The following is a 13,198-nucleotide window of genomic DNA, read 5'->3' as shown; positions in this document are numbered from 1 at the left end:
CATATATTAAATGGCTGGTTTGTTACCCACTTCCATGGATGGTACACAGTCGGTAAGCTTTAAGTTAGCAATCTCAACAAATACATTCACACGGATTAGTGATAAACACAACAGCTTATTAATGATTGTCACTTTTCAATATCGTTAATATCCTCTTTCGTGACACTCATTTGTTCATTGTTTTCGCGCCTGAGTGCCTAAGCGCTTTTTGTTTGGCCCATATCCGCACAACTTTGCTTTTTAACCTACTTAAAATTGTGTGAAAAGCTTTTGCATTTTTTTAAATTTTTTTCTATTTTATATATATATACATATGACAATTTCTATGTATTGGTGTTTTGTTTTGAAAACAACCGGCTTTTTGTGCGATGTGCGTTTTTTTGTGGCATGCATGTGGAAATCGTTTTGCTGCAATGGGCGCGTAAAAAGGCATCACACAAGACAAGAATGAACAAAAAAGGAAAGAAAAAAAAACAACACAAACATTGGTAATGATTGTTGTTGCTGAAACTAACATTAAAAACACACTATCATCATCATCCGCTGCTGCTGAAGCAGCAACAGCAACACCACCAGTTTGGTAAGCTCCACATACAACACATATACCAACCCCACTTTGCCACCCATCTCTACCAGCCTGCCAAGCCACCCAACAAAATGATTTGCAATGCACCTTCGCCAATTCTGAATAGCTCAATCTCCATCTCCCGCTCTGTTGATTTGTTGTGGAAAAGCAAATGCAAAACTTATGAGCACTTTTCAACAACATGTCTATTAGCGAAGCTTAAATGTTGGAGATTGCTTCGATCAAAAAAAAAAAAACTGACTTATTGAATTTTGTTTAGCAGTAAAATGTTGAAAATAATTTTATAATAGCAGGATATATGGTGGGTTGGCTGCACAGTTTTTTTTCAAATTGTTTTAAGTGGCACGAGTATTGCAACATTTTTGTGTGAGAGAAAAAACTTGTGTCAGCACGTGTCGGAGTTTTAAGGTATGAGGTATATGAAGACACGTGAGGGAAAATCTATGAAGCTGTTTATAGGTAGACAAATTCAATGTATGGGAGAGAAAGATTCATTGGCAATATTAAATTATGGGTTTGGATTTCAATTTAATAATTTGATTAGATTCTCTATTATAGTTGATATAAGATTTGAGTCGGAAAAGATTCGAATTTTTTAGGAAATATTAAAGTCCTTTATAGTAAGTACATAGGGATTGTGCTATACTTATAGAGTGGTAAATTCTAATCGTAGGTTGATTGTTGATAATATTTATACTAAGACATCTATTTTACATTTGATTCCAGAGACCCATGTTTTCAACCTCTCGTTTCATGTTACGGTTCAGATAATAACAAACCTTTGTTGTAGATCTATTCATTGCCTTTGGAAACTTACCTGAAATGAATAAAAGAAAAATTTAAATTAATTTTTATATAAATGTAAGCAGTAAAATATTATTAGTATTTAAGTTAAACCACTGAGTCTAGCAGACCGACCATATGATACCCTGCACAACTAACACAAAAATTTAACTTTCTGAGGTTATATATTCTATATAGCCTGGGCTATATTTGCATACTCTTGACCGATTATAGGCCAAAAGCTCCACTTCATAACCATGGTATATTTTCCACATCTTGTTTTTCCGAATATTTACGGCATAAAATAGAAAATTTCTCGCGTTTTATGTCCTTCAGGAGTAAATATATTCCCCATAGAATACAATTGGTCTGTTCCGGTACTGCAAGAATTTACTACTTTTTACTACGATAACGAATTTCCCCCTATGATATAGAAGAAAATAGTAAAATCTAGTAGATACTTGGAGTACGGGAGCAGACCAAATTTTTCACACAAAAGTCTGGATCCATTTGATCCGCTAAATATAGACAAATCTTCAATAAAACAATCATGCTATTCTATGGTCAGACTCCTTTCTCTGTGTAAGATATCGTGATGTTCAGGTCAATATACTGCGACCATAGAAACCAATATAAAATTGTTGGCCCATTTCATTCCTTAAATATTAACGGAAAATTACCAAGAAAAATAGGGGTCTTCTTTGGCCTAAACCTGTCCTACATGCCAAATTTCGTGACGATTGCTCCATAACGGTGGACTGTATCGTGTTTAAAAACAGCAATGAATAGAGGGATGGAGGGACACACGTATCAAGATCGACTCAGCTAGTCGAGGTATGACGATCGGTATACTAAAAGGTGGGTCAATAACCAATATGTTACCAACTCTCGGGGCCACACAATGGAGATAGGTTCTTCAACATGCAAGAATTCGGAATGCCACCTTACATCCACCTCGTTGAAAAAATCCGCCTAAATGCCGAAAAATGGGTGGTATAACGACACGATGAAGATTTCACACACTTTAGTTCGGAAATTATTGATGGGAGCCCTAAAATAGGAGCTATGCCAAGGCATAGACCAACATTATAAATTATCAATTTGAAAATACTTTAGGATCTGAGAAGCAGAAATGCTTAACCCTTCCAAAATTAAACATTTTTAAGTCCAAATGGATGCGTATTAAAATCCTTTTATTTTTCAAAGTCCTTTAAAAACCCTTCAATTTATGGTAGCCACATAAAAGATCGTTGATCTTTAGAAGACCTAGAATTCCCTATATTCGAGACTATAAACATATTTGGGAAGATCGGTATAGGTTTTTCTATAAAAAAGCCATCTGTCTATAGAACATGTTCCAAGAAAAAGGGTGCCTGTCCATAGGAGGCCAGTAGAAGATCATATATCTACCCCTAGAAAATATTCTCTCAATAGATGTCATATAAAACTTCTGTCTAAAAATTACCTGGAGATGGTATTTTTTTATAGTGGAGATCTTTTGTGTAATAGCTTGGTCAAGATCTATAGAAGGTCTTTCGTTAGTATTTTGTATACAAATAACCTTTGGGGGGTCTTTAGAGGGTTGTCTCTTATTTAGAAGGCTTGAGTGGAGGTCTGTAGAGGCCCTTATGACTCTAGGAGGCCAGTCTTCAAAAGACATATACAGGGTATTCTGCCTTCAGGGGGTGGTATTCAGAAGAACTGCTGAGGCGTTTAGGAGCCTTGTCTTATGAAGGTCTATAGATGGTATTCTGTTTTTAAAAGGCTGAAGGTTTGTATATGAACCATAGGGCTCAATAATATTGGAGAGACTCATATGTCAGTAGGTGGCATTCAATCTTGAAACGGAGGGTGTTTCCATATTCGGGCCTGTATGGGGTATTCTTTCTTCCCATGACCTATATAAGGTTTTCTTCATATTTAGTGAAGGTAGAACATATCTTCTATCTTCAAGAGGCCTATATAAAAGACCTGTAGAGAGTATTCTGTTTCCAGGGTGTACTGTCTTCAGAAGGTCTTGTTTTTATAAAGACAGATGGTCTGTAGGGGGTATTTTATCTTTATAGTGCCTGTAGAGCGTTTTCCATATTCAGAGGGTTTTTTGTCCTAGATTATTCTGTCTGCAGAAGGCATGATGTATTACTTCTTCTGAAGGCCTATAGTGGGTTTATTCCATGTCCTCGTAAAGACAGATGGCCTGTATAGGATATTATGATTCCAGAAGGCCTACAGAGGGTGTACAGTCTTCAAAAGACCTGCATGGTCAGAAAACCCTTAGAGGCTGTACTGTCATCAGAAAGTCTGTATTTTGTTTTCAGAAAGTCTGTACAGGGAGGTATGAACAGGGTGTACTCTGTTCAAAACACCTGTATGTCTTTAGAAAGCCTCTAGAGAATGTACTATCTTGTTCCAAAGGCCTGTAGAGAGTTTACTCCATGTATTTGCAAAGCCAAAAGGGCTGTTTAGGGTATTCTGTCTACCAGAGGGCTTCTTTAAGCTGTTCTGTCTTCAAAAGACCTGTAAAGAGTCTTCTGTCTTCAGAAAGCCGCTAGAGGGTGTACTGTCTTCAAAAGGTATGTATTTTGTTTTCAGAGCGCCTGTATGGGGTATTACTTATTTCGAAGACGTATAGAGGGTCTACTACATTTTTTGTAATGGCAGAAGGTCTTGTAGAGTCTTCTTCATGTTATTATAAAGGCAGATGGCCTGTACCTACAAAAGGCCTGCGGAGGGTTTTCAGTATTCAGAGGACCTGCATAAAATATTTTGTCCTGAAAAATCCTAGATTATTTTGTCTCCTTCTTCTGATGGCCTGTAGAGGCTCTATTCCAAGTTTTGTAAAGGCAGAAAGCCTGTAGAGAGTATTCTGTCTTCAAGAGGTATATATAGGGTGTACTATCTTCAAAAGACCTATATACCTCTTATGTGTTCAGAAAACCTCTAGAGGGTGTACTCTCTTACGAAAGTCTGTATTTTGTTTTCAGAAGAGAACCTTCTTAACGTTGTTATAAAAACAGAAGGCCTGTAGATGTTATTCTGTATTCATAAGGCCTGTAAGATATCTTCTTCATTTTTAAAAAAGGCACAAGACATGTCTACTGTCTTCAGAAAGTCTGTAGATGATCTTCTGTCTTCGGAAGGCCTGTAGAACCTCTTTTGTCTTCAGAAGGCTTGAAATGGGTTCTTTCTTCAGATACTTGTAGAGGGTCTTTAGAAGGTTTGTAGAGCGTTTTCAGTTTTCAGAAAATCTTATAGAATCTTACTGGTGTAATGTTCGGAAACTCTCCATTTTTCATATGCCCTGTATGTTTTCCTAATAGGTCATCTGTGATTTTTATCGATAAAAGCCCTTGTTGATAAAAATCCGGAAGGACAAATTCACCACAAGTCAAGTTTTTGAGTTATCGGGTGATAAATTATTTATATGCAACACCAGAGTTCATGAAGAAAAAAAAAAACAATTTTTAAAAACCAAATATTTAGGCAAATCGAATGAGGATTTTTTTTTAAATATATTCTCCCTCTATTTTGAGTTTTTATGTATCTTTATTTATTATTTATTTTCTTCTTTATTCTACAGAAATGATACTCGTAAAATTTTGATATCGTCCCCAAAGATGAGAAATCGATATTCGTATGTTTTTGTCGTTTTTTTTCACTTTTACCCAATACTTGCTAATCAATTTCGTATAAATTCTAGATTATAAAGAATTGTCGTATTCGACTGAAACATTTACGATAAATAGATCTCATTATGTCAAATATATTAATTATATAATATTTATTGGCGGAGGCAGGCAGATATGTTGCCAAAATTGTTGAACCAGATTTTAAGATAATAAAACAGATATCTGTATCGGTTTTTATCAACCAATTAAACTTATACTTATTTACATTTTCTGCTTTTTATGGCTTCTCGATCGATATACGGTTCTTCTAGCCTCTGATCCAGTCAACTGTTAACCATTTGGTTAGCAATTGTTGTTGGCGTTCAAATTTTTTTATTTAATTTTCAAAGCTTCTAAAAAATTGTGCTCAACGTCACCAGTTCTCAATCATTATCTACATTTACTAATGTATGTCTTCACACCATGTAATATTTTGTGTTCTATTTTATTTAAATATTTCATTAAGAAAATTACATTTCATTCCTTTCACTTTTTTGGTAAATAATAAAAAATTGATTTCTTAATTTCTGAAGTACCCAAATCCATAAACATTGTTTAGACACCTCACACTGCAATTGAAATGAAGCAAACTAATGTGTCCGCAAAATAATCATAAAATATTTCAATTCTTAATCATAAAACTGTCAGAAATATTAACACCAAAACTTACAGACCGCTAATGTGGTGCACTAGGTATGTGGATTGTAAATAAATTACAACGATTTTTTTTATTTCTTTGAAATATTACAACATTTCTGAAACTAAAAAAAACACAAATCGAAAAAACCTTTTGCCACGATGATTTGTCAAACAAATTCAACATCAAATTGTTATACAATGCAATTGACGTGAAAAATATTTGAAAAACAAAACAACAAAATTTTTGACAAGTCATTTTCTAACGTAGGCCGGGTGTAAAGTTTGCATTGATTAAAAAAACAAAAACAATAAATAAATTAAATTACAACTTTTAGTAATGTGTGATTTGCGTAAATCACACAATTACATTGGTATGTGTATATGTATATGCATGCATACATACATCTGTTTTCAAGATAGGGTTTTTTGTTTGGGTATTTCCCCCTTTCGTTGTAACATCGGGCTAGCATCAGCTGACAGAATCTTTTCGCCATGTCATCTAATTCAATGATTTCCATTGAATATTTTTTTGATTGAATTTCATTAAGTTATGTTTTCTTACCTAACAACTATACATACATACAATTTTTAAGTACATATATGTGCGTTTGCAAGTGAAGTTACTAGTAAAAATCATCACCTTAACTGATGATCTCGCCCAGAATCGTTTACAGGGGGCGTATTATTGCAGGGCATGATATTCGGGTTTTTTGTCATCACTTTAAATAAATAACAAATATGAACAACAATGAACACGCATGTTAACAATTATTTAAATAAAATAACAACAATAACAAAAAATGTTAAACATGTTTAAGGGCCAAAGTGCTTAAAAATTTTGAAATTCATCGAAAAAATTAGGCCTGTTGTCAAGTGGTGAGGAAACATATTTTTTTGCTTGACTAGGGCGGTTCTTCGCGTCGAAACAAAAAAAAATGTGTATGTGAGACAAAATCGAGGTCATGGTTTGAAGGGTGGAAAATTCTTATTGGCAATGAAAATCCTTTGCGGGTCTATGAAAACCCCAGAAAGAAAAAAATCGCCATAAGTCGAAGGTATTGTTGTTGTTTTTTGTAATTAAAGAGAAGTCCTTATTTTTGATGGCGGGCATGATAACTCCTCACTGGAACATCGGAATCCGAAAATTCCAACGATGTTAGAAAGAGTATATGTCTGGCTCTCGTATGAACTAGGATTATTGACTTCGCTCTAAATTTTACCAAATGACGGACCTTTGCAGAAATATTTTTGGAAAATCGCCAATTTTTGACCAAAAACCAAGTTAAAAAATAAGGAAGATCTTCACCGATTGGCTTTATCCTAGTTCATATGGTAGCAGCACACTCACAGAGAAACGTGTACAAATTTGGAATCGATTGGGTTAATAGTTTTTGAGTTATCGTGCCCGCCATTCGCAATAGAGAAAAACACGTTTAAAGTTTGAGAAGCCCTTTAGCCGTCACTTGATGCTGACACAATAAATCGGCAATATCTTCAAGAGATCTTGAGATTTTCACTTGCAATTTTGTAGGGACATTCTTGAATTAGTGTAGAACAGAATTAAATCAAAAAAAAATTTTGAACTCGAGAATGAAGGGGGGGGGGGGGGGGGGGGGGGGGGGGGGGGTTCCCTTAAGTGAGTGATCTAACTTTTGCAATGAAAAGGAAAGCCAGGAGAAGAACCTACGTGCTCACCATTATGCGACGCGTTTCGCCGTTGGTATATGAAAACCCCAGAATGAAAAAATCGTCATAAGTCGAAGGTATGGCGTGATCATTTTTTGCTGAAGAGATAGCTTCATATTTTGATTTTGATTTGAAGCAGTTTCAATACCTTACAACCATATTCTCCAGATTAAATCCCCAGCAGCTTGGAAAAAATGTTCGTCGAATGGAGAGATGATCGCCGAAACGGAGGAATATAATATATACAGGTCATCATATTACTATGTGCAAAGGTTGCGTAAAATCGGATACTTCATATGCCACATATGAAACGTATACGTTTTCAAAATTTGCTGATTCTTTATTTGGGATGTATCCGAAAAATATGACCGAGAAACTCTTTCTACAAACGTGACCTTAATATCGAAAAACTATCAAATTAATTACTCTACATGAGGTTTTAAGATTTTCAAAGGTTGGACCCTTTGTGGGAATGGTGCCAGAAAAAACTGGACTCCAACGATATAGAAAATATGGGTCGAATATGTGTCCATGCGCTTCATATGAGAGTTATCAAAAGAAGATTTTAAAAACATTGTGGAAGAAATACAATTAATACTAAACTTTTTGTTAGAATTGAGTAAAGGTTGATAAACATTTTTCGATGATCTAGATTTGAATTGAGCAAAAACACACGCCTCTGTTAGACTTGAATAAATATCCGCAAAACATATATACATATTTTTCCAACTCCCTGCCTATTTTAGACCTTTTAGGATTTTAAAACAAATATTTAAAAAAACCCATGCCTCTTTTGGGACTTCAAAAAACTATTCTGTAAAAATCCACAAATTTTTCCACTATATAAAAATATTTAAAAAAAAATATCAGGAATTTGAAATTATTCTTTAAAAACCGCGCCTCTTTCAGGACTTTTTAAATATGTTTCAATTCTATAAAAATCCTGGTTTTTTACATATTAAAAAAATATTATAAATATGTTAATCAGTAAGAAAAGTAGTAAAGTCGGACTGGGCCGTCTATATGATACCCTTCACGACTTTGGGTATATTCTACATATTTATCCTAACAGACGTCGCGTTTTTGTTATATATCTATATCTAAACCGATTTCAGGGAAACTTGTCAGAGACTAATTTATATTACTTCAGTACGTTGTGTAAATCGGCCTAGCTATAGATATTTTCACAAAGCTTAGCAACAGTATTCTAGACTTAATTCAGTACCCTATACCAAAATTCGTGGAAATCGAAAGATATATAGGGACTTTGGTGCACCAATTACATAAAATCGGACGAAAATATATATGGGAGCTATATCTAAAGCTGAACCTATTTTCACGAAACTTTGCACACATCATTCTAGACTTCATTCAGTACGCTATGCCAAAATTCGTGCAAATGAAAAGATTTCCAGGGAATTTGGTGCACCATTTACCTAAAATCGGGCGAAACTATATATGGGAGCTATATCTAAATCTGAACCGATTTTCATGAAACTTTACACACATCATTCTAGACTTAATTCAGTACGCTATGCCAAATTTCGTGCAAATCGAAAGATATATAGGGACTTTGGTACACCATTTACCTTAAATCGGATGAAGATATATATGGGAGCTATATCTAAATCTGAACCGATTTTTCCTAATTTCAATAGGGTTCGTCCTTGGGCCAAATAAGGGACTTGTGCCAAATTTCATCCAAATCGGATCATAAATACGACCTGTACTTTGTTCACAAAAATTCATGTGCGGACGGACGGACAGGTGGGCATGCGTAAATCGACTCAGAAAGTGATTCTAAGCAGATTCTCAAAGGAACCATATGCACAAAGACATAATACCCTGTACCACAGTGTGGTGAAGGATATAAAAAACTCAAAGTACTGCCAGAGATGACTGTCTGTTTCTTTTTCAAGGGCACATCAGGTCTCCAAGCCTGGATTTTCCAAAAATAAATATTTGCCAGAGCTTATATTATTTATTTAGATATGAAGAAGCCCTGTCTAAAGTAGTTGCCGCTCATGGTGATATTTGAGCAAAAACAACAGAGTTGAGTAGTCTTGGAAATTATGAAGATTTTACAAAATTTTACTCCGAAGTTCAATTGACAGTCGTTCAAGCGGATGACCCCACTCTAAAACGTGAACAAATCAACAGTTGGCTGGAATGGCTATGGTGGTGATCGCCGAATTTGAGACCTATTTAGACACAAATTTGGAATAGTCATAATGTTGATGTTTTTGGGAATCAGTCTTGGCTCTTTGGCCTTTTCTCAAGAATCTCTGAAGTAATACAAACGTTAACAATTTGTGTGAAACCATAAGCGTCCAAATTCTGGCTTGTTGAAAATAATACCATGTGAGATTTCAGACATACATAAGTTTTAAATATGTTTGACCCTTTGAGTGTACCGATTGACATCTTCTTTGTGTTTGGTGTAAGTTCAGTGAAAATATTGAATCGAATACTGCACATGAGATTTAAGTTTGACCCTTTGTAGGAGATCATTTATTGAGCAAGGTAAATAACAACCACGTCTGTCGTAGGACCTAAAAAATATTCTTATAAATATTAAAACCACGCCTTTTTTAGGACATTAAATGTAATTTTAAGAATCCACTCCCCTCTTTATGAGTCTAAAAAATCAACGCAAAAAATTTTGAAAAAAAAACACGGATTTGGGCTTTTAAAAAATAGTCTTTTGAAAAATTGTCTATAAAAATGCCACCCTTTTTTAATTTAAAAAATTTATAAAAATATATATTTGGGCAATGCGTGTGGTATGAGTAACGTTGATAGTCATACGACCTGCTTGCCAAATCAATAAATCCCAAAAACCTTTAGGGGACTTTCACTAACAAAATTCCAACATTACAAAAGGTTTGGGTTTTATTACATCATTAAAATGTAACCCACATGTCTGTAAAAAAATTTGTGGTTTATTTCTTTTGGCATTCTAATTATTTCCCTTGGCCAATATTCAAATTAGTTTTAAGATTAAAAACTCTGACGCACGCTTACATCTCATTTGCAAGATTACGTTACGATCATCCGTTATGGTTTATGTTTGCCGATAAAGGTTTGAAATGACAAAAGAAGTTTTGGAATTTCATTGTCTTGCTGTTGCCAAGGTGGCTGAGAAATTAATTTACAAAAAATCTAATATAAATCGATAGTGTGTATAAAGAAATAAAATTGTAACGGTATATGTAACAGTCATTTCTGAAACAAGAGATTTCGAAAAATTTGAAATATGTGTCGCATGCTCATGTGGGTGTGAGGGAGAATTAAAATAAGTCATTAGATGATAAAACGGGGATGAGTTGAAGGCATGACATATTGAAATCTAAATTAGTCCAATAATTGTAAGGTTATAAATATAAAATTTTACAGGAACTCGGGAACCCCCAACCATTTTCAAATTTAAATTTCGAATTTTTTGAGTTGGTTAGTAAAAAAGCAGATGTACATATAAAACAGATTTAAGTCGAATTTATAAATAATTTAAATTAAAAAACTACTTTTATGAAATTGAGAATTTCCGATGGTGGAAAAACTCTTTAACTTCGCTATTTTCCGTCCTACGTACAACTAAAAGCCCTCAAACTCCATGGCCAATTACATTGAAATTATATTCCGTAATTTTTTTCAGAATTCAGAATTTTCAAAGTTTTGTTTACATTTTCAAATCGAATGTACGATATCTTATCTCACTTACGTCTAGTTCTCTTTTATCCCACAACATTTTGTCTCCGTCCTTCTTCTCCCTATTTTTTGTTGTTATTTTACTTTTTTATCAATTTATAAAGCACTCAGAAAATAAATACAAAAACCAACAACAATAAACCATTGAAATTATATATCGCTGCACTACGAATCTCGTATCTCTTTACATTGTCGCACAAAGTGACACACGAATACCGGCAATTTTTTTCGAACAAACGCACGCCAAAACAATTTTTTAAACGAAATGCATTACACGACCAAACGCCAAGGTATTGAATAAACAAAATATATATTTCAATTTTGGTTAATATTGCTAATAAAACTTGACACCATAACGTTATTTCTTTGAAGCGTATTGTGAATTGTCAAGCGTAAAACGCTTGACCTTAGATTTGGATATTATTTTATTTTTTTTTTTCAATTAATTTGTAATTGATTGAAAATAAAAATTTTCTATTTCTTATTTATAAATATTTAACACATTTCCCACATTGTAGTTTCTTTCTTGCAAATCGTGTAAAAAAATCACTTTCAAACGTTTCCATCGACTTCCCGACACTGGTATTTAGAACTCTCACACTGGTGTCTGTTTGACTTTTTTCTTTTTTCTTTTATTTTTTTTTTCGTTTTTTTCTCTGGGAATTTTCAAGTGTTTTATTTTCTGCGTTATCATTAGTCACATGTTGTTGTACGCAGATATCAGGGTGTATCGTAATTTGTTGTAGATTTTTGTTTTACAATTGGAGATATCTAAATTGTTATTTGTTTACTGCAAATTAGTCCACTTAATTAAGGGGACATCAATTGGAAATGTCTGGTAGTTCGAGACAAGCTATTGTTCTTTTTGTGTCGTTATCAAACGAAAAGTAAATAAGTCGATTTAAAAAATAAATAATTAAAAAATAAAATAATATTTGAAAAATCGGCAAACATTACTAACCCATTGACCTGTATGTAGATTTTAGAGATTTTTTTATTCTCTGACAAATCGTATTGTAAAAATTGAACCTCTTCGGTTAAAAATGGACCCTCAAAATACAATATTTTAAAACCTTTTATATTGTCTACAAGAAGAATCGATCAGGTTATGGAAAGTTATGTCATTAAGCCATTAAGAAAAATGAAGTTGAACTTCCAATTTCGCGGTAACTATCATATTCTTCAGGTTAGACCTATTCTGAGAGCTCAAAAGAGGTCACGCTGGGTTGTAAATATTCTTTCATTCGATGAAAACTGATCACCGAAATTGAGGTTTATTTTGACATTTGCGATGTAATCACACTACAAACATTATATCGGAAAGTTAGAGGTCGCTATCGATATATCAACCTTGAAAGGAATTGTGTTAAATAAAAATTATTAAGAAGGTATAAGGCGATACTTTCGGAAGAAATATATGCGAAATCGTAGTCTAAATATAGGGGTCGAAGAAAGTCACTGGATCTACAAGTATGAGTCCGAATATCCCCGTAAGAGTAGTTTGTGAAAGAAACACTTCGAATACAATTATCGCCTGTTTCTTAGGCAAAACTGCCCACGTAGCGACTGATCCACTTGAGCAACGTACAATGACCGATTCTGAATAGTACTCCACAATCTGTTTGGCTGAAGTCTTCGGAGACATTCGAAAAGCGAACAAAAGCAGACAAATCATTGTGCACTATAACAATTCGAACTCTAACATTCCGATTTTTAAGGCATCTATATGTATATTCAATCTGTCATTTCGTTTGCAACACATCGAAATATTCAACGGAGACCCCACCATTCTTGATCAGAATAAAATTCTATGTCGATTTACGCATGTCCGTCTGTTGAAATCGCGATAGAGATCGCAATCAAAAAATTCGCAGTAATTTCGTATTTAGGTTCTTATGGAATAACACATATTCGTACCAAAAATTATTGATATTGACTCAAGATTCAGCGCATTCTCCATATAACCCTAACCCCCAATAATTCGGTATTTTAGAGACTATGGTCATGTTTTCCAAACAAATTGGTTTTAATTTGGTATATTGGGTTATCATTCACGTATCCGTTTCAAAAATTATTAGTATAGACCCAATGTTCAGGGTAGCCCCCATACAACTGTACTCTTCAGTAT

Source organism: Musca vetustissima, unplaced genomic scaffold, assembly GCF_032173495.1.
Source record: "Musca vetustissima isolate MV318-11 ecotype Yass unplaced genomic scaffold, APGP_CSIRO_Mvet_v1 utg69633, whole genome shotgun sequence".
NCBI classification, from domain to species: domain Eukaryota; kingdom Metazoa; phylum Arthropoda; class Insecta; order Diptera; family Muscidae; genus Musca; species Musca vetustissima.
The sequence above is the reverse complement of the archived record's forward strand: the minus strand, read 5'-3'. Positions refer to the sequence as shown.